Source organism: Furipterus horrens, unplaced genomic scaffold (assembly GCF_987537825.1).
Source record: "Furipterus horrens unplaced genomic scaffold, mFurHor1.1.pri manual_scaffold_7, whole genome shotgun sequence".
In the NCBI taxonomy this organism is placed as follows: domain Eukaryota; kingdom Metazoa; phylum Chordata; class Mammalia; order Chiroptera; family Furipteridae; genus Furipterus; species Furipterus horrens.
Window position 1 is genome coordinate 108,799,252 of NW_028327177.1, and position 20,907 is coordinate 108,820,158.

The 20,907-nt window shown below is 39.5% G+C and overlaps 1 long non-coding RNA gene across 1 annotated transcript; it reads left to right on the top strand.

Annotated features, from left to right (window-relative positions):
• Window positions 1-3,716: 3,716 nt before the first annotated feature.
• LOC150005027 (uncharacterized) lies at window positions 3,717-13,314 on the top strand. Its single transcript, XR_016512312.1, has 4 exons — window positions 3,717-4,051; window positions 7,221-7,359; window positions 12,214-12,469; window positions 13,136-13,314. It is a non-coding gene; the product is annotated as an uncharacterized LOC150005027 (long non-coding RNA).
• The last annotated feature ends 7,593 nt before the right edge of the window (window positions 13,315-20,907 follow it).

A 20,907-nucleotide genomic window follows, 5' to 3' on the forward strand; every position in this document is an offset into this window, starting at 1 on the left:
TTTCCTAAAGTTAGGAAGTCAAGACACTGAAATTTAAGAAGGTAAAGGCAGTTAGAATTTGTAGGGAAGAGTATCAGAGAGGACTGTGGTGGTGGGGGGAAACACAGAGAGAGAGGGAGGGAAACAGAGAGAAGGCATGTGAGCATGCTCTAGAAATGTCAGAGGATTTCTACTAGGTCATTGACTGAGTGCCAATCAGAGCATGCACATGAGAAGACCACAAAGGTGGGAAAAGACCCACTAAAAGGAGCAGAAAGATTAATTCCTGGAACTTATATGGTAGTAGGAATAGTTTGTATCCCCAATATCTAGTGAGGAAAAACCTTGTATATACATGGGACATGAAGTATTGCCTTAGTGTAGGGACAAATTTTCCCTAGACCAACAGTTGATCTAGGTCCCACCTAACAACACTTAAAAGCAAGCTTTGAAAGGCTCAAACTGATTCCAAGTAACTTAACTGCATTACAGAATAAAGTTCAAAATAGTTAAAGGTATAAAAATATCCCACAACTCAACAACATAAAATTCACAATGTCCAGAATCCAATAAAAGTTTACTACGTATGCAAAGAAGCAGTAAAACATATGAGAAGAACAATCAATTGAAAGAAACAGACCCTGAAATGACACAGATGATAGAACGAGTTGACAGAAATTTAAAACTATTATAAATATCTTTCATATGTTTAAGAAGTAAAAGAAAAGAAAGCATGGTCAGATAAGAAAAATTATGAAAAAATTATATAGGTAGATGGATTAGATGTATATTATTATATCTATCTAATTTCCATGTCTTTCTTTATCTGTTCACGCTTTTTTCTCTCTATCTCTATCTATGTACTATCCAACTATTTATAATAGAACTCTTAGAGATAAACAAAAAATGGGGATTAAAATATACAGGACTGGATTAACAATAGATTAGAGCCTCCAAAGGAAAGAGTAGTGAACTTCAAGACATAGCAGCATAAACTATCCAAAATGAAATAAGGAAAGGGAAAAAAGATCAATAAATAAAATAAGCAGAGCATCAGTGAATCAGTGAGGTATGGGACAATATCAAGCAAGCTAATATACATTTAACTGGAATCCCAGAAAATACAAGTCAAGACAGAAAAAATGTTTGACAAAATAATGGTTGCAGTTTTAACAAATTTGATGAAAATCATAAACCCACATGAAAAGCAATAAACCTCAAACAGGAGAAATGAAGAAAACATACAGAGCATATCTTAACTTGATGAAATTAGTATTAAAGAGTAAAATCTTTAAATTGGCCCAAAAAAGACATATTACACATAGAAATAAAAATAACATTGATATCATACTTTTTAGACTTCTCATCAGAAACAACACTAGTCAGAAGATAGTGGAGCAATTTCTTTTTATAGTTTTTTAAAAATAAGAGTTAATTTTTAAAGCTGTGTTAAGGTTTATAAGAGGCAATATTTTTACTTTATAATTCTTAGACTAGTACAAAGTGGGTGCTATTGAAGCATTTAATAACTTGAACAACAACAGCAAAACAGTTGTAGGTTTCCTTTCCTAAGAGATCCCAGAATTTTAGATGTATGGAGAGACCCTTAGAAATCATCAAATTCAAATTAATGATTTCACATAATTGGTACCTAAGGGTAGAATGAGGATGGCCCTTGGTCAAGGGCACACAATTAAGTGTAGGCAGAGACAATTCTGGGACCCCAGCAACTCATGGGTCTTCATGACACCATATGCCATAGTCATCATCCATGACCAGCAACTTGATTTTCTTCAGCCTCACTCCCACTATGCTCTTCAATGCTACCCCCTCTTCATTTCTGTGGCTTTTCTCTAGAAATTATTTTCTAATAATTTGTTTTGTTCAAGCAATTTATTCTTCTTTATTACCTTCCTTCCACAAAAGGATGCACCTGGAGTACCCAGCTTGGGTGATAGGGGAGGCCGTGCCACTGGACCCTACGGAACCCCTACTACCAAGACATGGATTCAAAGCAACCCTACCCAAAATACAGAAACAGACACAGGGAGGCTACCAAATTGAGGAGACAAATAAATATGGCCCAAATGAAAGAACAGAACAAAACCCTAGGAAAAGACCTAAATGAAATGGAGATAGCCAACCTCTCAGATGCAGAGTTCAAAACACAGGTGATTGAGATGCTCAGAGAAATGACTGAGTATGGCCACAAAATAAAAGAAGAAATGAAGGTTAAACAAAGTGAAATAAAGGAAAACATACAGGGAACCAACAGTGAAGGGAAGGAAGCTTGATATTCAAATCAATGATTTGGAATAAAATGAAAAAATAAACATTCACCCAGAACAGAAAGAAGAAACAAGAATTGAAAAAAAATGAGGAGGATTAGGAACCTCTGGGACAACTCTAAACATCCCAACAACTGAATCATAGGAGTTCCAGAAGGAGAAGAGAAAGAGCAAGAAATTAAAACTTAATTGAAAAAATAATGAAAGGAAACTTCCCTAATTTGGTGAAGGAAATAGACATACAAGTCCAGGAGGCACAGAGTCCCAAACAAGCTAGACCCAAAGGGACCATACCAAGACACATCATAATTAAAATGCCAAAGGTTGAAGATAAAGAGGGAATCTCCAAAGTGGCAAGAGAAAAGCAGAGAGTTACCTACAAAGAAGCTCCTATAACACTATAAGCTGGTTTCTCAAAAGACACTTTGCAGGCAAAAAAGGGCTGGGAAGAAGTATTCTAAGTGATGGAAACCAAGGACCTACAATCAAGATTACTCTATCCAACAAAGCTATCATTTAGAATGGAAGGGCAGATAAAGTGCTTCCCAGAAAAGGTAAAGCTAAAGAAATTCATTATCACCAAGCCATTATTACATGAAATGTCAAAGGGAATTATTTAATAAAAAGAAGATCAAAATTATCAACATTAAAATGACAACAAACTCACAACTATCAACAATAAAATGTAAAACAAAACAAAACAAGAACGAACTAAGCAAACATCTAGAAGAGCAATAGAATCACAGATATGGAGATCATTTGGGGGGTTATCAGTAGGGGGAATGAAGGGGGAGAATGGGGGAAAAAGTACAGGGATAAAGAAGCATAATTTGGTAGGAACAAAATAGGGGGATGTTAAGAATAGTATAGGAAATGGAGAAACCAATCAAATAACTTATAGGCATGACCCATGGACATGAACTAAGGGGGGGCGGTGTTGGAGTGGAAGGTGGGTACCATGTGGAGAGGGGCAAAGGGGGAAAATTGGGACAATTGTAATAGCATAATCAATAAAATATACTTAAGAAAAAAGAATTATCAAAGAGAAAGTATTAGAAATCCCCTTTAGCCATGGAAACTGAGTATAAGACTGTGACCCTTTCTTGGGTTTTGCCTTGCATATTTGAATCTCAACACTGAGCTGAATGGGCTCAGATGCTAACCAGCAAGACTATAGCAGGCATTGGCAAACTTTTTATGTAAAGTGCTAGGGAGTAACTATTTTGGGCTCAGTAAGCCATATGCTCTTGTTAGCACTACTCAACTCTACCACTGAAGCCCCAAAATAGCCATAAATAACACAAATGAATGAGCCTGGCTGTTTTTCAATAAAATTTGATTTGCATTAACAGGTGGTGAGCTGAATTTGGCTCTCAGGCTATAGTTTGCCATGCCATCCTAGAGCACCAGAAATTACCCTCTGAAAGAGAGACTGTGGCAGGGAAGACTTTTTGCCCCGTCATATAAAACTCTTATTAAGCAGGCTCTGTAGAGTAGAAGAAATTATCAACTATTATCCATCAACTATTTTTTACTCATTCATCTTTACTGCATGACTACTATATTCCAGGCAGGGAAAGTAAAAGATAAATGCAAGATAAATTATGCAGTGTCCCTGTTCTCAAAGAGTTCATAGCCTGTTGGGGAAAGAAGATGTAGAAAGACAGCAAACCCAATATGGTGTATGCTAGGATGGAAATAGCCAAGTGGTACTGCATGAACTTGGAGGAGGGTACCTTACACAGACCAGGAGAAGGGGACCAAAAGCAGTTTTCTGGAGGAAGGTAAGTCTCTGTTGAGACTTAAAGCTTGGAGGATGTAGAGTCAATCAAGTGAAAGAGGAGGGCAGAATGAACAATGTGCAAAGGCTAGAGGCAGGAGAAAGCACAGAAGGTTAGAGCAATACGAGTACAGAACCAGAAAATTAAGTCTGAGAAGGAAATGGAGGAAATGGGGTGAGGAGAATCTGGGGTCAGATATCAAAGACCTTTGCCACCACTGAAAGAGGTGGGCCCAATGCTTAGGGAATGGAGAACACTGACATCTTTTAAACCAGAGAGAACTGGTGTCTGTATTTCTGTTTTTAAAATCTAGAGCAATTTTACTGCAGCTTCACTATAGAAAATGAATAGGCTTTGGGTGGCAGGGATGTCGAAGAATACAGAGGAGTGACCAGTCGGGAAGCTCTGGAAGTCACCTAAGAAAGAGCTGTTATCCTGAACTGGGCTAGTGCCAGGGTTCAGAGAGTAGAGAGTAGTATTTGAAAGAAGAACTACAGTGGCAGCACTGATAAAACTTGGTGAGCGTTAAAATGTTAGTAGTGAGAGAGAGTTAAAGAAAACACCTAAGGTTCTGGCTGGGGTACTGGGTAGGTATGGGTGCCATTCACTGTAATAGTCAACAAAGGAGGAAGGTCAGATTTGCAGGAGAGATAATGAATTCATCTTTTGACTCTGAATGTCCGTGGAAGAGACCAGTGCAAGTGTTGAATAGAACGCTATATGGACTGAAACTTAGGGGAAATATCTGGACAGGAGGTAGGGATTTGGGATGTCAGCCTGCAGGAATTGCAGTTAAAGCCATGGCAGGGATGAGATCACACAAAGAGAGTGCATGGAATGAGAAGAGCAGAAAGCCTAGGATGGATTCCTGGGGAGAAATGGACAGAGTATGCAGAACATGAAGGAGAAGGGGAAGGGTACCCACGGTGAGGGAAGGAAGACCAGCGGGGGGGTCAACAATGGCACATGAATTACCTCCTGTAACGCTTCTCACAGTTACATGGCCTAGATTTGATGATTATTATTTTACAGAGAACTGGGGAGCAGTGGGGTATAGCGACTTGACTAGATTTGTGATGCCAGTAAGTTTTAGAGGTGAGACTGAAATATGTCGGTTTTTTTTGTTTGTTTGTTTGTTTTTGGAAGCCTATGTACTTCTAGCCCATAAGCTATATCATAGAATTAAATAAATGAATAACATTAATTTAGTTTGTACTGTGCTCTAGACACTATTATAGACATTTAAAAGATATGTACTCCTTCAACTTTCACAATAATACAGTAATATTGAGCACCAAGATTCCAGTAACATTATTAACCTTATTTTTAAATGAGGAAACAAAAAACTCACCCAAGAACACAGAGCTGGAAAATGGCAGATCTGGGATTTGAGCCTAGGAAATCTGACACTCAAGATTGTGCTTCTATCCACTATATTACACAACTTGAATGATCTAAAGCTTTTCATTCATCAATTAGAGTGGCTAATGCATAGCAGACATTATGTTTGATGTTGGAATTCAAAAATGTGCTGAAACATTAGAATTCTTGTCCCAATGAATCTTACTGCCAAGTACCTCCTAAAATTGATTCTCAAGCTTATCTAGAAAAGACAAACAATAAAGAAACAACAGAGCTGAATGATAAAATGTGGAGGAGACTAGAACTGGAGACCAGTTGACAGACCTACAGGTCTTTACTGAACACCTCAGTGTGGAGTACTTTTCTAGACCCAAAATGAGCTATAATGGGCCTACTAGTGTAAAGGCAGAGTCACTGGATATTTCATACTTGCCTTGACCTGAATTGATCTCCCCTGGGGTTTTCCCTTAGAAGGTATTTTTGTGATGGTTCATTTGCTGTTCATGAGGCAGTCTGCATTTTTTAAAAATCATAAAGCTTTTTTCAACTTCCATTTTGTGATAGGAATAGAGTTAAATATTTAGAACTTACAGGGCTGGGACTTAGGGAATTGTGGAGTTCTTCCAGTGCTGGATGATGGAGAGGACATTAATAGCTCTGGAGCCGAGAAGGAGAGAGTATATCTACTTCAGGTAGGAAGGACTCCTCGGTGAAGTTAGGAGATAGTAGGAACCTCCCAAAAGAAGCTAAGATCCTTACTGATATAGCCCCCTCTCTGCCTTGGTAATATCTCCCTTCCTAATGCTCATTATAGGATTTAACTGTTATGGCGGTGAGAAAGGTCTGAAGGTCTGAAGGTCCACAAAAGGTTTCAATATAGAAAAATAGTTGACTTAAAAATAAGGAACTAATTCCCTCTACCTTTAAAAGTCAAATTTGAGACATCACATTGCCTTCAGGAACTGTCAGGCTTATATGCCAAAGAAGTGTCCTGAGAACCTATAAGGTTCTTTGTCCTCATAGTATTATCTGATACCACAGGGAGACTACAATATCCTGAGCATGGTGTGGTGGGGATTCTCTCTACCGATGTCAGCTTGGCATTATCTGTAGGGTTTACATGATATCCAAAGGTGGTTTCTAAAATGGCTTTTTCTACTGTGTGAGGCATGCTCTTGGGACTTGGCTAGCTTTACTCATTGAGGGTATTACAGGTAGGTCAAAATATACATGGGTTTTACATATCTCTTTGCACTTATATTAGCTGCCTATTAGACCATACCATATAGCCATGTGAAACCTTCCCAACAAATACATTTGCCTTAGATCACTGCTGTCAGGATGTGTTGTTCCATACATCAGAAATTAGTGCCAGAACTAACTTCTGCCCCTACTCACTGAAGCCTGATATTCCATCAGTGCCCCTTCCATCTGCCCATCCATACAACCATCTATCCATCTATCCATCCATCCATCCATCTGTCCATCCTTCCCTCCTCCCTCCCTCCCTCCCTCTCTTCCTCTCAGTCATCCAGGAAACACTGGCTAAACATTTATTTTATGGAACCTTAGTCTGGGAGCAAGGAGATAAATCAGATACATCCTTCATGTGGCTCACAGAGTACTAGAGAAGTCAGACAGAAAAACAATAATTTTAATACAGTGTGATAGATTCTATAATAGTTTTATGTCAAAAACAAAAAAGTAGATTGAGCTCCCATCCTGTGTCCTGCTCAGAGTGACAGTCATAGTGGAGAGCACCAATGTGAAAGAACCAGCAAGTTGAAAGGCTCTGTCTATATCTCTGCAGGGCAGAAAGAAACCCTTCATTGTAAGAGCTTTACATTTCAAAGAGCGAGAGATGAGTTTTCCCTTGTAAGAGAACATCTTGACAGAGAAAAAACTGGAAAGCTGGGTCGAGAGGATCCCTGGAGGAATTTGTGGAAAAGGTGAGAGTGGGTAGAGTATTTTTTTTTTTTTTTAGTACGAGGGTGAGCATGGAAGCTTCCCCATTCACTTACTTGGGTACTTATTCCTTGCCTGCCTAAATGATTTTTAGGTCTCTTAAATAACCACATGAGGAGCATCAATATGGTTTTTTCTCTCAAAGAAAGACAACTTGGGATGCGAGGGGTCAAGATGGTGGAATGGGGCCCTCAGACTCTAGTTCTCCAAAGAAAACAGTGACCTAACAATAATGCACAAACTGATTCCCTTTGTGAGGAAATCATAAATCAGTTAAGAGGATCCTGCACCCCAAGTTAATATAAAACCAGCTGTTATAACTATAATATATTTTATGTATGTCACATAGTAACCACACACACACAAAATAATCTATGCCCCTAGCTGGTGTGGCTCAGTGGACTAAGCACCGGCCTGCAAACCAAAGGGTCGCTGGTTCGATTCTCAGTCAGGCACATGCCTGGGCTGCAGGCCAGGTCCCTGGTCGGGGGGCATGAGAGGCAACCATTGATGTTTCTCTCCCTCCCCCCTCTCTAAAAATAAATAAATAAATACTTTTAAAAAATCTATAGAAGATACACAAAGATAATGAGAAAGGAATCAAAGTACGTTCCTAAAAAAAAGAAAAAATCAACAAAACACAAAAAAAGATAGCAAGGGATAAAAAAAGGAACAAAATTGTAGAAGACAGACAAAACAATGAACAGAATGGTAACAGTGCTTTCTTATCACTAGTTACTTTAAACATAAATGGTTTAAACTCCCTAATCAAAAGACACAGAATAGCTGAATGGATTTTTTAAAAAGATCCAGGTACATGCTGTCTACAAGATACTTATTTTATTTTTTTAATTGGTAGCTATCATTTATTTAGTATTTACTGTTGTCATGCACATGCTAGGTATATTATATGCATTATCTGGTTCCCTTTTTAAATTATTTTAGTCTTGTTCTATTGCAGTTGTCCCAATTTTTCCCCTACCCCACCCACCCCAACTCCCACAATCAATCCCCACCCTGTTGTCCATGGCCATGGGTTCCTTGACTAGACCCTTCTTCTTTTCCCCCTTATCCTCTTCCCTCCTCCCCTCTTGTCACTGTCAGTCTGTTCCTTGTTTCCATGCTTCTGGTTCTATTCTGCTCATTCATTTGTTTTGTTCATTAGGTTCCTCTTATAGGTGAGCTCATATGGTATTTGTCTTTCACCACCAGCTTATTTCACTTAGCATAATACTATCCAGTTCCATCCATGCTGTCACAAAAGGTAGGGGTTCCTTCTTCCTTTCTGCTGCATAGTATTCCATTGTGTAAATGTACCATAGTTTTTTGATCCACTCATCTACAGATGGGCACTTAGGCTATTTCCAGCACTTGGCTATTGTAAATAACGCTGCTATGAACATAGTGGTGTGTAAGTTCTTTTGAATTAGTGTTTCAGGATTCTTTGGGTATAATCCCAGCAATGGAATCACTGGGTCAAAAGGCAGTTCTGTTTTTAGGTTTTTGAGAAAATTCCATACTGTTTTCCACAGTGGCTGCAGCAGTCTGCATTTCCACCAACAGTGCACAAGAGTTCCCTTTTCTCCACATCCTCACCAGCACTTGTTGTTTATTTGTTAATGTTGGTCATTCTGGCTGGTGTAAGGTGGTATCTCATTGTGGTTTTAATTTGCATCTCTCTGATGGCTAGTGATGTTGAGCATCCTTTCATATGTCTATGGGACCTCTGTATGTCCTCCTTGGAGAAGTTTCTGTTCAGGTCCTTTGCCCATTTTTTAATTGGATTGTTTGTCTTCCTGGTGTTGAATCATATAAGTTCTTTATATATTTTGGAGATCAAACCCTTGTCTGAGGTACCATTGGCAAATATGGTTTCCTATACAGTTGGTTTCCTTTTCATTTTGATGATGTTTTCTTTAGCCATGCAGAAACTCTTTAGTTTGATGTAGTCCCATTTGTTTATTCTTTTCTTTATTTCCCTTGCCATATAGGATGAATTGGTAAAAATATTGCTGCATGGGATATCTGAAATTTTACTGCGTATATTTTCCTTTAGGACTTTTATGGTGTCATGGCTTATGTTTAAGTCTTTTTATCCATTTTCAGTTTATTCTGGTGTATGATGTAAGCTGGTGGTCTTGTTTCTTTTTTGCATGTACCATCCCAATTCTCCCAACACCATTTATTGAAGAGGCTATTTTTACTCTATTTTATGCAACTGCCCCCTTTGTGAAATATTAATTGACCACAGAGACATGGGTTTATTTCTGGGCTCTGTTCTGTTCTATTGATCTATGTGTCTGTACTTATGCCTGTACCAGACTGTTTTGATTACAGTGGCCTTGTAATATTGTTTGATATCAGGTACTGTGATCCCTCCTACTTTTTCTTCTTTCTCAATATTGCTGAGGCTATTCGAGGTCATTTTTAGTTCCATATAAATTTTAAAAATATTTGTTCTAAATCTGTGAAATATATCATTGGCATTTTAATAGGGACTGCATTGAATCTATAGATTGCTTTGGGTAGTATGGACATTTTAATGATGTTAATTATTGCAATCCATGAACAAGAAGGACTGATACAGACTGAATATGAAAGAATGAGAAAAGATATTCCATGTAAACATTAACCAAAAGAGAGCAGGGATAGCTACAATTATGCCAAATAAAATAGAATCTAAGTCAAAACAGTCTCAAGAAATAACCCTAACCTAATCCTATATGCATCCCTAAAGATGCCACAAAAACCTGTTAGAAATAATAAACAATTTCAGCAAAATTACAGGATACAAAATCAATATGTAAAAACCCATTGCATTTCTATACACTAACAACAAACATTATGAAAAGAAAAATAGGAAAACAGTTCCATCTACAATAGGACCAAAAAATAAAATAAAATAAAATGCTTAACTGAACAAATGAAAAGCTTGCACACTGAAAACTACAGCACACTGAAGAGATAAATTAAAGAAGATGCAAACAAATGGATAGACACCCATGTTCATGTATTAGAGGACTTACTATTAAAATGTCCATACTACACAAAGCAATCTATATAATTAATGGATTCTCTATTAAAATTCGAATGTTGTCCTGGTTGGTGTGGCTCAGTGGTTGAGTTCTGGCTTGCAAACCAAAGGGTCACCAGTTCGATTCCTAGTCTGGGTATATGCCTGAGTTGTGGGCAAGGTTCCCAGTTGGGGCATGCAAGAAGCAACCACACACTGATGTTTCTCTCCGTATCTTTCTCTCTCCCTTCCCCACTCTCTAGAAATAAATAAATAAATAAATAGATTTTTTTTAATTAAAAAGAAATAAAATTCCAATGTTATTTTTTGCAGAAATAGGAAAAAAATCCAAAAATTCATATGGAACCTCAAAAGACCCTGAACACCTTAAATAATTTTGAGAAAGAAGAACAAAGCTGGAGGGTTCATATTTCCCAATTTTAAAACATATTATAAAGCTACAGTAATTAAAACTGAATTGTACTGGCATAAAGACAGACATATGTGTAGACCAGTGAAACAGAATAGAGAACCCAGAAATAAATTTATGCATACACAGTCAAAAATCTTGACAATGGTGCCAAGACTATACAATAGGGAAAAGATAGCCTCTTCAACAAACTTGCTGGGAAAACTGGATATCCACATGCCAAAGAATAAAATTGGACCCTTATCTTACACCATAAACAAAAATCAACTCAACTCAAAATTGATTAAAAACTTCAACATAAGATTTGAAACTATAAAACCCTTAGAAGAAAGTGTAGGGAAATAGCTTCATAGGATTGGTGTTGGCAATGATTTCTTGGATATGACCCCAAAAGCACAAGCAACAAAAGAAAAACTAGACAAGTGGAACTCACCAAATTAAAGAGCTTCTGTGTGGCAAATGAATTAATCAGCAGAGTGAAAAGGTAATGTATTTGATAAGAGGTTAATATCCCCCCCCAAAAAAGAAAGAGAAGGAAAGGAACTCCCACAACTCAATAGCAAAAAAGTAAATGACCCAATTAAAAAATAGACAAAGCACTTTAATAAACATTTCTCCAAAGAAGACAAATAGTCAAGGTGTATATGCTCAACATCACCAATCACAAGGGAAATGCAAATCATGAGCACAATCACTTAATACCTGTTAGAACAGCCACTGTCAAAGGGAGTAAGGAAGAATGGGAAGAAAGAAGGAAGGAAGGAAAAGAGAAGAAAATAACAAGTATTGGCTAGGCTGTGGAGAAATTGGAACCCTTGTACACTGTAGGTGGAAATATAAAATGGTTCAGTCCTTATGAAAACCAGTACGGAGACACCTCAAAAAATTAAAAATAGAAAGACTATATGATCCAGCAATCTCCCTTTTAGGTATTTATCCAAAAAAATTGAAATCAGAATCTCAAAGAAGTATTTGCAATTCATGTTCATTGCAGTATTATTTATAATAGCTAAGAACTGGAAATAATCTAAATATCCATTAATGAATGAATGAGTAAGGAAAATGTGGTCTATATATACAATGAAATATTATTCAGCCTTAAAAATGAAATCTTGTAATGTGCTGCAACACAGATAAACTTTGAGGACATTATACTATGTAAAATAAGCCAGTTACAAAAAAATACTGTATGATTCCAATTATATAAGCAGTCAAACTCATAAAAACAGAAAGGGGAATAGTAGTTGCTGGGGCAGAGGGAGGGGAAAATGAGGAATCATTACTCAGTGGTTATAGTTTCAGTCATGCAAGATGATAAAGCTCTAGAGATCTGATGTAAACTTAAACATTTGTTCAGAGTAATTTCAGATTATGTGTTTTTTTCTACAATACCAGGAAGGAAGGAGAAGAAAGGAAGGAAGGAAGGAAGGCACGAGGGAGGGAAAAGAAGGACACAAAGCAGGGAAATTACATCAAGTGGCCCCTGGAATGTGAAGATGTGACCTCTCAGACCCTTGAATAGCTCCAGCCTCTGAGGAATTGGGTTGGAACACATACTGAGCAGGCCAGTGGACGAACTGTTGCTGGATTTTATTACTTGGATTATGGAGCAACAGCATGACCACTGTTGAGAAACAGTTGGAACTCTACTGTGAGTGATTATTTCGCTTATACAATTGCAAATACACATTATCATGATTTGTTCTTATACACATCCCTAGAAGTTGGGAATCCTAGAGAAGAGATGGGCATCTATACTTCTGCCATCCTGGAACTCATGCTGATGTGCATGGTTCTGCTTGGCAGAATTTATCCATCACAGCTCTGTGGTGGGGCTCAGGCTTTCCTCTTGGACTACTGGGAAGATCGAGAAAACGTCTGTACATCTGAACCCAAGTCTCTCACCTCAGAAAGCTTGTTCCTCCTTTACACACTCTTTCTCTGCTCCATACCAGGGGCCAAGTGGTCTGCTCTGATCTGCAGCACTGCACAGTTGGGTTCTGACCTATATTTGTTCTCCATTAGGCTATTGCTCACATTTCCAATATGTCTTTTCCAGCATCTTATAAAAATTTTCAAACATGGAGAAACATTAAAATAACCCTACAATGAATATTCATATTATTTTGTACAATACTTAATTGTACAATGGATCCACCTTTATCACATATCTATCCATTTATCTAATCAGCATTTCCCCTATTTTCAGTGCTTTTTAAAATAAAAATTTTTATTTTTTGATAATTATATATTTATATTTTGCTGTAAGAAACCATGCAGAGAAATGCTGTGTACCGTTTATTATTTTTTTCACCAGGAATAACATCTTGCAAAATTAGAGAACATCATCACTACCAGGTTATTGACATGGATATAGTCAAGATACAAAACATCTCCATCACCACAAGGACCTCTCACGCTACCCTTTTATTATCCTTTCCCACCCCTTCCTTAACCCCTAGTAACCACTAAGCTAGTTTCCATTTCCATAATTATGTGTTTCAAAATATTATATAAATGATATCATGCAGTTTTTGCATTTTGGAATTTTATTTTAACTCAACATCATTCTCTAGAGATTCGGGTTGTGGCATATTATCAACAGTTCATTCCCAGTGTGTTTTCAAAGGCATCTTCACACCCAGGGGAAGTTCTTCATGAGCTGTGTCAATATCACCCTATAAAATCCCTAGCAATGCTATAGAAGAAAATGAAACATTATTTAGAGTTTTTCATTTTTAAAAAACATACAACTTACCAAGGTTTGGACATTTTGTGGTATTGGTCACAAACATTATGAAAAGTTTCCAGCGTGATTTTTTTTGTGTGTGAATTGAAGATGGAAATAAAAATGTCACATATTCATCTTGCATAAAATATTTGAACTTTATGCTGCACTAAAACAATAAATTGCCTCTGTAATAAGATATGGGCAATTAAACAAGCAGGGGAAACAATCTATGTAGCTTGAGTTGAATAGAAGCAGTGTAATTGAAGTAATGTAATCACACCCTAGGAGCCCAAGGAGGGGGGTGTGTGCCCAGGAGAAGTGACTGGTTTATATTTCTTTATATAATATGTAAGAGAAGTGTAATTTAATTTGCAAACAGCAATCTTTAGAAATCAATTAGGAGTTTATTTCAAAGAGGGCAAACATCACTCAGATTTATAGACTTCTCTGAATGAGGAGGTAAGTTTAGCATTTAGCTCTCAAGCCCGGGCATCCACACATCCTCAGGAGTGAATTCCAGGATAGAGGAAAGGGATGGGGTCACAAGCAGAGGAGTCCTTTGCAGGTGGCTGTAGCAGACAGCAGTGGGGGCATAAGCCTGTGCTCCAGGCCTGGGAAGCTGCTGACCTGCATGGTAGGACTGATATTCCTCTGGGAGTTTATACCACGTCCATACAGGCAGTTCAACCTGGGATAGGCCTTGAGGGATAGATGGCTCTTGCTAGTGGAAAAAGCATCTGCACTGTGGAGAAGAAAAAGCCCCTTGTTTGGACTATTTGGTGGAGGCAAAGACCTGGTATTTCCACTATATTGTGGCCTTGTATTTTTAGTCATTTCTAGCTCAGAAATTTCCTCCATGTGTTCCTTAGAACATACAAGGGCTGGCCCCTTCAAAAAAAATGAAATTATCTTCTGGAGGACAGGCTCCTTGTAGTATAGTCTTCCCCTACTAGGAACACAGCCCTGGCTGGTTTAGCTCAGTGGATTGAGCGTCGGCCTGCGAGCTAAGTGTCGCTGGTTCGATCTTCCAGTCAGGGTACATCAGAGAAGGAAAACTCTGACTCCAAAAAACCTCCGCTGCCTTGCAGCATACCTCTTCAGGGGAAAGGCTAAGGGAGTAAACCCCGACAGAAAATCCGGAGCCGGAGTCCCTAAGGCGGTTTGACGTTGTAGTCAACACCGGCAACTCCTGCGGCGCACCTGAACCCAAGCTGTATCGACTCCGTCTTTCCCTTGGACCCTTCAGCTGCGAAGAGAGGGGGGGTCTGCTGCATGGGCAACAGCAGACCCTCCATATTACCCTGCCCAGGCTCTGTAGCTTCAGCGTCATCACAAGATGTCGATTCAACACGGGAGGAGACAGATACCATGTCACTCCCGAGTCGGACTGCACAGCCATTCTCGGCGGTGCAGATAGACTCTTAAGAAGCTACACCATCGTCTCTCCAGACGGACGGCTGCCGACGACGACTAGGAACACATCTGTATCAGTTTAACAGCTGGCGTTGTTGTGAGAGGATGTGTTTGGCTGCAGTGAATTTTTTTGAAGAATCTTTCAACAAGTTTGCCCATTTCGTGATGGGTGATTTATGAGCGCACCTACCAATGCCACGCTGAGTGTTCAGCAGTTTTTTACCAAAAACAGCATGACCCCTGTGCCCTACCCTCCCTAGTCACCTGATCTCACCCAGAGCGAGTTTTTTTTTTGTTTCCCCACATGAAAAAAGTCTTCAAAGGGAAACGTTTTGCCTATGTGGAAAAGGTGAAGCAAAACACAGCAGGAGCACTTAAAAGGCATCAAAATCAATGAGTTCAAAAACTGTTTTGAGCAGTGGAAAAAACATCTTGATAGGTGCAGTGCATCAAATGGAGAATATTTTGAAGGTGACTGAAGTTTAAACATGTGAGAATAAATACACAATTTTTTATAAATAAATTCCAGGTTTTGGGGTCCCCCTTTATAGATTCATGGCAGTCAGCTTAATAGAATTAACAAACAAAGATTTTATGATCATGGCAGTTTGGGAAATGTTGGTTAATCAAAAGTAAGCAGGTATCTTTACTACAGGACCACTTGGACTCTGATAAGAAGACTGTACACAGGCAATCTACAGGTTGTTATAAGATTGTACAGTTTCAATTACTGATATGATTATAATCAGATTTTTTATAATTTATCTATCCAGATAAATTTCTATGTTTTGTCTCATTTTCTTGTGAAGTTTCACCCAGACTAAAGCTCTGGGTCACTCTCTGAGGAAGGCTGACCTGCTTGATGGCTGCATGTGAAGCCTGTGTACACAGGAATACTGTGGCCACGAGCAGATAAGCTTCCTGCTGCAGGGCTTCCTATTGCTCCCTGATGCATCTCTACTGCCTGGGGCAGTGCCTGGCTCATGGGAAGTGCTCAATGAATGCTGGTTAAATGGCTAAAACTTACTAGTCTCAAGGTTTGAGGAATTGGGTTAAACTGTTTTTTCAGGTATTATCTCACTTAACTCTCAAAATAACCCTCAGAACTGGGTCCCGTTGTTACTTCCTTCTGTAGGTGAGAAAACTGAGGGTTCACTATTTGCCCAGAGTCACACAGACAGGAGTGGGAGGACTGGGGCTTGAATCTAGATTATATGGCTCCATTGGTAACTGTTCCTCTACTTTGCTTCTAGGAAGGAACAGATATGTAGATAAACTAATCTGAAACCCATCCAGGGACCACTCACTGGACGTGAAGCAGCCTAAGTGGCCCCACAAAACACCCCATTTTCCAAAGCTAATTGATGCTTGGAGGTGGCTTTCGAGAATGCTCAGGGATAACACACATTTTCAGAACCTTCCTGGAGACAGAGGATGCTATTAACTCCGAGAACAAGATTCATCTAAGATACTTGATCTTCCTTTAGTTGCATGTGGGTCTCTTTGAAAGTGTCAAGATGGAACACTGAGGCATATGGAAAAAAGCAGCCACAGGAACAGGGGTTATGGGGTGGGCAGATAGAGACCTTGAAAGCAATCCGATGATCACTAACACTTCCAAACAGGAAATTAGGAGCATTTTAAGCCAGTATATGGAGACCCAAGAGAGAGGGCACTTCAGCCTCTCACTGTTCCTAGTGTATCTATGAGATGCTTCTACTAAGCGCTGTGGCAGACAGGAAACAATGAACTGGCCTAGGAAAGTGAATGTTGATGTGTTAACAAAGCCAGGTGCAGAAGGGCATTCTGAGGATCCCTCTTCAGAAACTGAAAGTGCATCTCATCTTTCAGAAAGTATTGAATTAGCGCTCCAACACTCAAAAGATTCTTTCAGCTCCATCCGAAGGCTGGCAGCAGGCCCTTCAGGTGGCTGCTTTGAAGGGCCCCTCTCAAGCAAGATTTAGGCATGGCCCTGTCTTGAGGAAAAGCAGCCACTGCTAGTGTTCAAATACTTGAACAGCACAAATGAATTAAATTATTGTTGTGATTAGGGACTGCATTGTAAGCACTCTCTAACGGATAACTTTTGCTTTGTCATGTTGATGATTTCTCCAGATACCTTGTGTTTGAGCCAAAGATGGAGACATGTTACCGGCTCTAAGTAACATGTCAGCTCTGCCTCAGAGAGATAAGGACACTTGGGTGAATAGAATATTTCTTAACAACATTGTTGCAACAAAGCACAGGACAGTAATTAAGAAGAAGGCAGATTTTCAAGACAGATTGCCTGTGTTTGATTCTTAACTTTGCCACTTATTGAGTGTGTTTGTCCCCTTTGAGCAAGTTATTTTACTTCTCTGGATCTCAGTTCTCCCATCTCTCAGAAGAGATAAAAACAACAGTACCCATCTTTGAAGATTATGGCAAGAATTAAAAATAGAATGGAGGTAAGGCATTCAGATATAAGGCCTGGGATCTGAGTGTTAGCTGACATTATTGCTATTTCTAGTCTACATTTTTGTATCCCAAATCTTTGAGGCCAGATAGGTTGCAGAATTCAGAATTTTTTGGCATTTAGAGGTAACATGGTGCGCACAATTTTATTATGTAGCAAACCACGTAAGATTGAGGGCAATACCTTGAAATCAAACATGTTAAGATTTCTATAGCTAAACATATAAATATTTACATTAAGTGAGATAATTAAATATTATAAGTACCTTTATATCATCTCAGTCAGATTTTTCCACTGATTGAATCTTGGCATCAAACTTATAAACAGACTTCCTGTTTCTGGAGTTTTTTTTTTTTTTTAAATTTTGGTATAAACGATTATTGACCTGTCTCACTGGTACCCCTGAAATCACCTGCAGTGTCTATAGTGTCTAATTCATGTGGGCAGCCTGGTGTGATCATGGGTCAACGCAGGGAATGTAGTGAAAAGTGGGTCAAAAAGCACCTTCTCTCTAGAGGCTCTTAAGTCCAGAGACTTGCTGGCAGCTGAGTGAGGGCTGTGTGGGGTTTGAATCTGTCCACTCAGTAAACATTTACTGAGGAGCTATTGTGTGCCAGGACCCAGCCAGTGAAAAGTGAAAGTCACAATGATATAGCTAATAATGACCAAGTACATGGATGACAGGCCAGGAACTGTGCTCTGTACTTTACCCAACTGGCAGACTGGATTCCTCTTTACCTCTCTCCTGAGGCCTCTGACGGAGGCTGTCTGACCCTCTTTTCTAAGTGCTGGAATTCTAGCTCAAGTCTGAGAGATAATCCCAGTGTGATTCTTCATGCTCCATGAAAGAACACTTATCTTCAGTCCATAAAAGCAGGTTTAGTTGCCACAGCAGCCCTAAGGTTAGCTGGAATGGGAAGTAGTTGCTCACCTGTCAATCTGCCCCATCCCGGACTACATGAACATACCACCAAGATGTGATCATTTATGCAGCAGAAGCCTGGAGGGACAAAGACCTGCCCTGTCTAGGACCACCTCTTAGCCCTCCTGCCTAGGGAGGCCTAGGGTGCTCGGGCCAACATTTGTGGTAAACAGAAGACAGGAGGAAGGAGGGCAGTGGGAAGGTAGGCTTATCTCTTGGGGCCTCCTGTGGATGTTGGTGCTCAGTGCCCACCCAGCAATTTGCCATCCCCTTCTGAGCACCATACTATCAATCTAGATATTCTCTGACTTCTAACTTCTGAGGAGGGAGTAGAAGGAGGGTAGACCCACAGGACCTGAAAGCTGTCCTTGTGATCACAAGAATGGCCCTGTTTCGGAGCCCAGCACTTCTAGGCATTCTCATATGCCATGCTATTTGCTCTTCTGAACTTTATACTACTTTTTCATGTTACACATAAGAAAAATGTGAAGTTGAGAGTTGAAGCATAACCATAGATCTATGGTCTAGATCTATCAAAGATCCAGGCTTTAGATGGGAGAGAGAACAAGGCACCCCTAAATGCTGAGCCGCATACTACTGAAGGCAATACAGTATGCCCTCACTTATCGCGGGTATTACATTCTAGACCCCCCCACAATAGGTGAAAATCCACAAAGTAGGAACCTTAGATTTATTTTAGTATCTATATATATTTTAAGGCTTTATAAACCCTTCCCACACAGTTAGAAACAATTCCCAGTCCCTTATTAACCTTTCCCACTCCCTTATTAACCTTTTCCACACTTTTATAAACACTACTTATGTTCTTAAACATATTCTACACTCTTAAACCTACGTACCTTTAACAATATACGTATATGGTACTGCAAAATCCCACGATATAGCAAAAAATATGTGATAAATAATTAAATATAATATTTTAAAAAATCCTGCAATACAGTGAGGTTGCGATAAGTGAACCACGATATAGAGAGGGACTACTGTACATACTACTGAGATCATGAAGATACAAAAATACTTTACTAATAAAATTCTTCCTGGGACTTCTGGCCAAGATGGACATGTAGACAGACACGTTGTGTCTCCCTCCACAACTAAGAAGGAAAACAACTACTTCAAAACTAGAAACAACCAGAAGTTCCAGGAAATCTAGCTGCATGAAAGTCCAACAAACAAAGATATAAAGAAGAAATACTCATCCAGACAGGTAGGAGGTGTGGAGCCAGGGTGGAGAGGATGAGGTGTGGTGGAAGTGGCAGCGGCAAGCCAGCGGAAAGTACAGTCACATGTTTTAAAAAGTAGGAAGGGACACCTGGGGAGCGTTCTCAGCTCCTGACCAAACCATGCAGCTCACAGTCCCAGCACCAGGGAAAATTAAACCTCATTGCTTCTGACTGTGCAAACCGGTGGTGGTTGGGGCTGAGGAAGAAACTGCTGGTCTCTCAGCAGAGTCCACTTGTTTAAAGGGCCCCCACGGTCCTAGAACGTCCACAGACCCACCCACTCTGGAAACAAGTAGAGAGGTGCCAGTCCCATACAAAGTGGGAGAAGTGCCTGAAAAAGGGGTGAGTGCTAAGCAAGCAACATTGTTCCCTCTCAGACCCCTCCCCCACATACAGTGCCACAACCTGGTGAAACAGGTCACCCTCTACTGACGAGAAACCTAAGGCTCCACCCCTTACAACATAACAGGAGCAACAGCCTTACCTAAGACACAGAGGCAAACAAACACAGGAGCCTGTCAAGATGAGGAGACAGAGAAGTATGGCCAAAAGGGGGAATGGATCAAGGTTCCAGTAGGAGAACTAAGTGACGAGGAGATAGCCAACCTAACAGATGCAGAGTTCAAAACACTGGTGATAAAAATGATCACAGGAATGACAAACATGCTTAAGTACAGCAAATGCATAAGGGAAGAAGTGAAGGCTATGCTAAATGAAACAAAGGAAAATCCACACAAAACCAATAGTGAAGGGAAGGAAACTGGGGTTCAAATAAATGATTTGGAACATAAGGAGGAAAACAACAGTCAACAAGTACAGAATGAGGAAACAAGAATTGAAGAAAATGAGGAGAGGCTCAGGAACCTTTGGGACAACTTCAAACATGCCAACCTCCAAACCATAGGGGTGCCAGAAGGAGAAGAGGAAGAGCAAGAAATTGAAAATTTATGTGAGAAAATAATGAAGGAAAACTCCCCATATTTGGTGAAGAAAACAGACATACAAGTCCAGGAAGCACAGAGAGTCCCAAACAAGGGGACCCAAAAAGGGTCACACCAAGACATCATAATTAAAATGCCAAAGGTGAAAGATAAAGAGAGAATCTTAAAAGTAGCAAGAGAAAAGCAGAGAGTTTCCTACAAAGGGGTGCCTATAAGATTATCAGCTGATTTCTCAAAAGAAACTTTGCAAGCAAGAAGGGACTGGCAAGAAGTATTCAAACTGATGAAAAGCAAGGACTTACAACCAGGATTACTCTATCCAGGAAAGCTATCATTTAGAATGGAAGGGCAGATAAAGTGCTACCCAGACAAGGTAAAGCTAA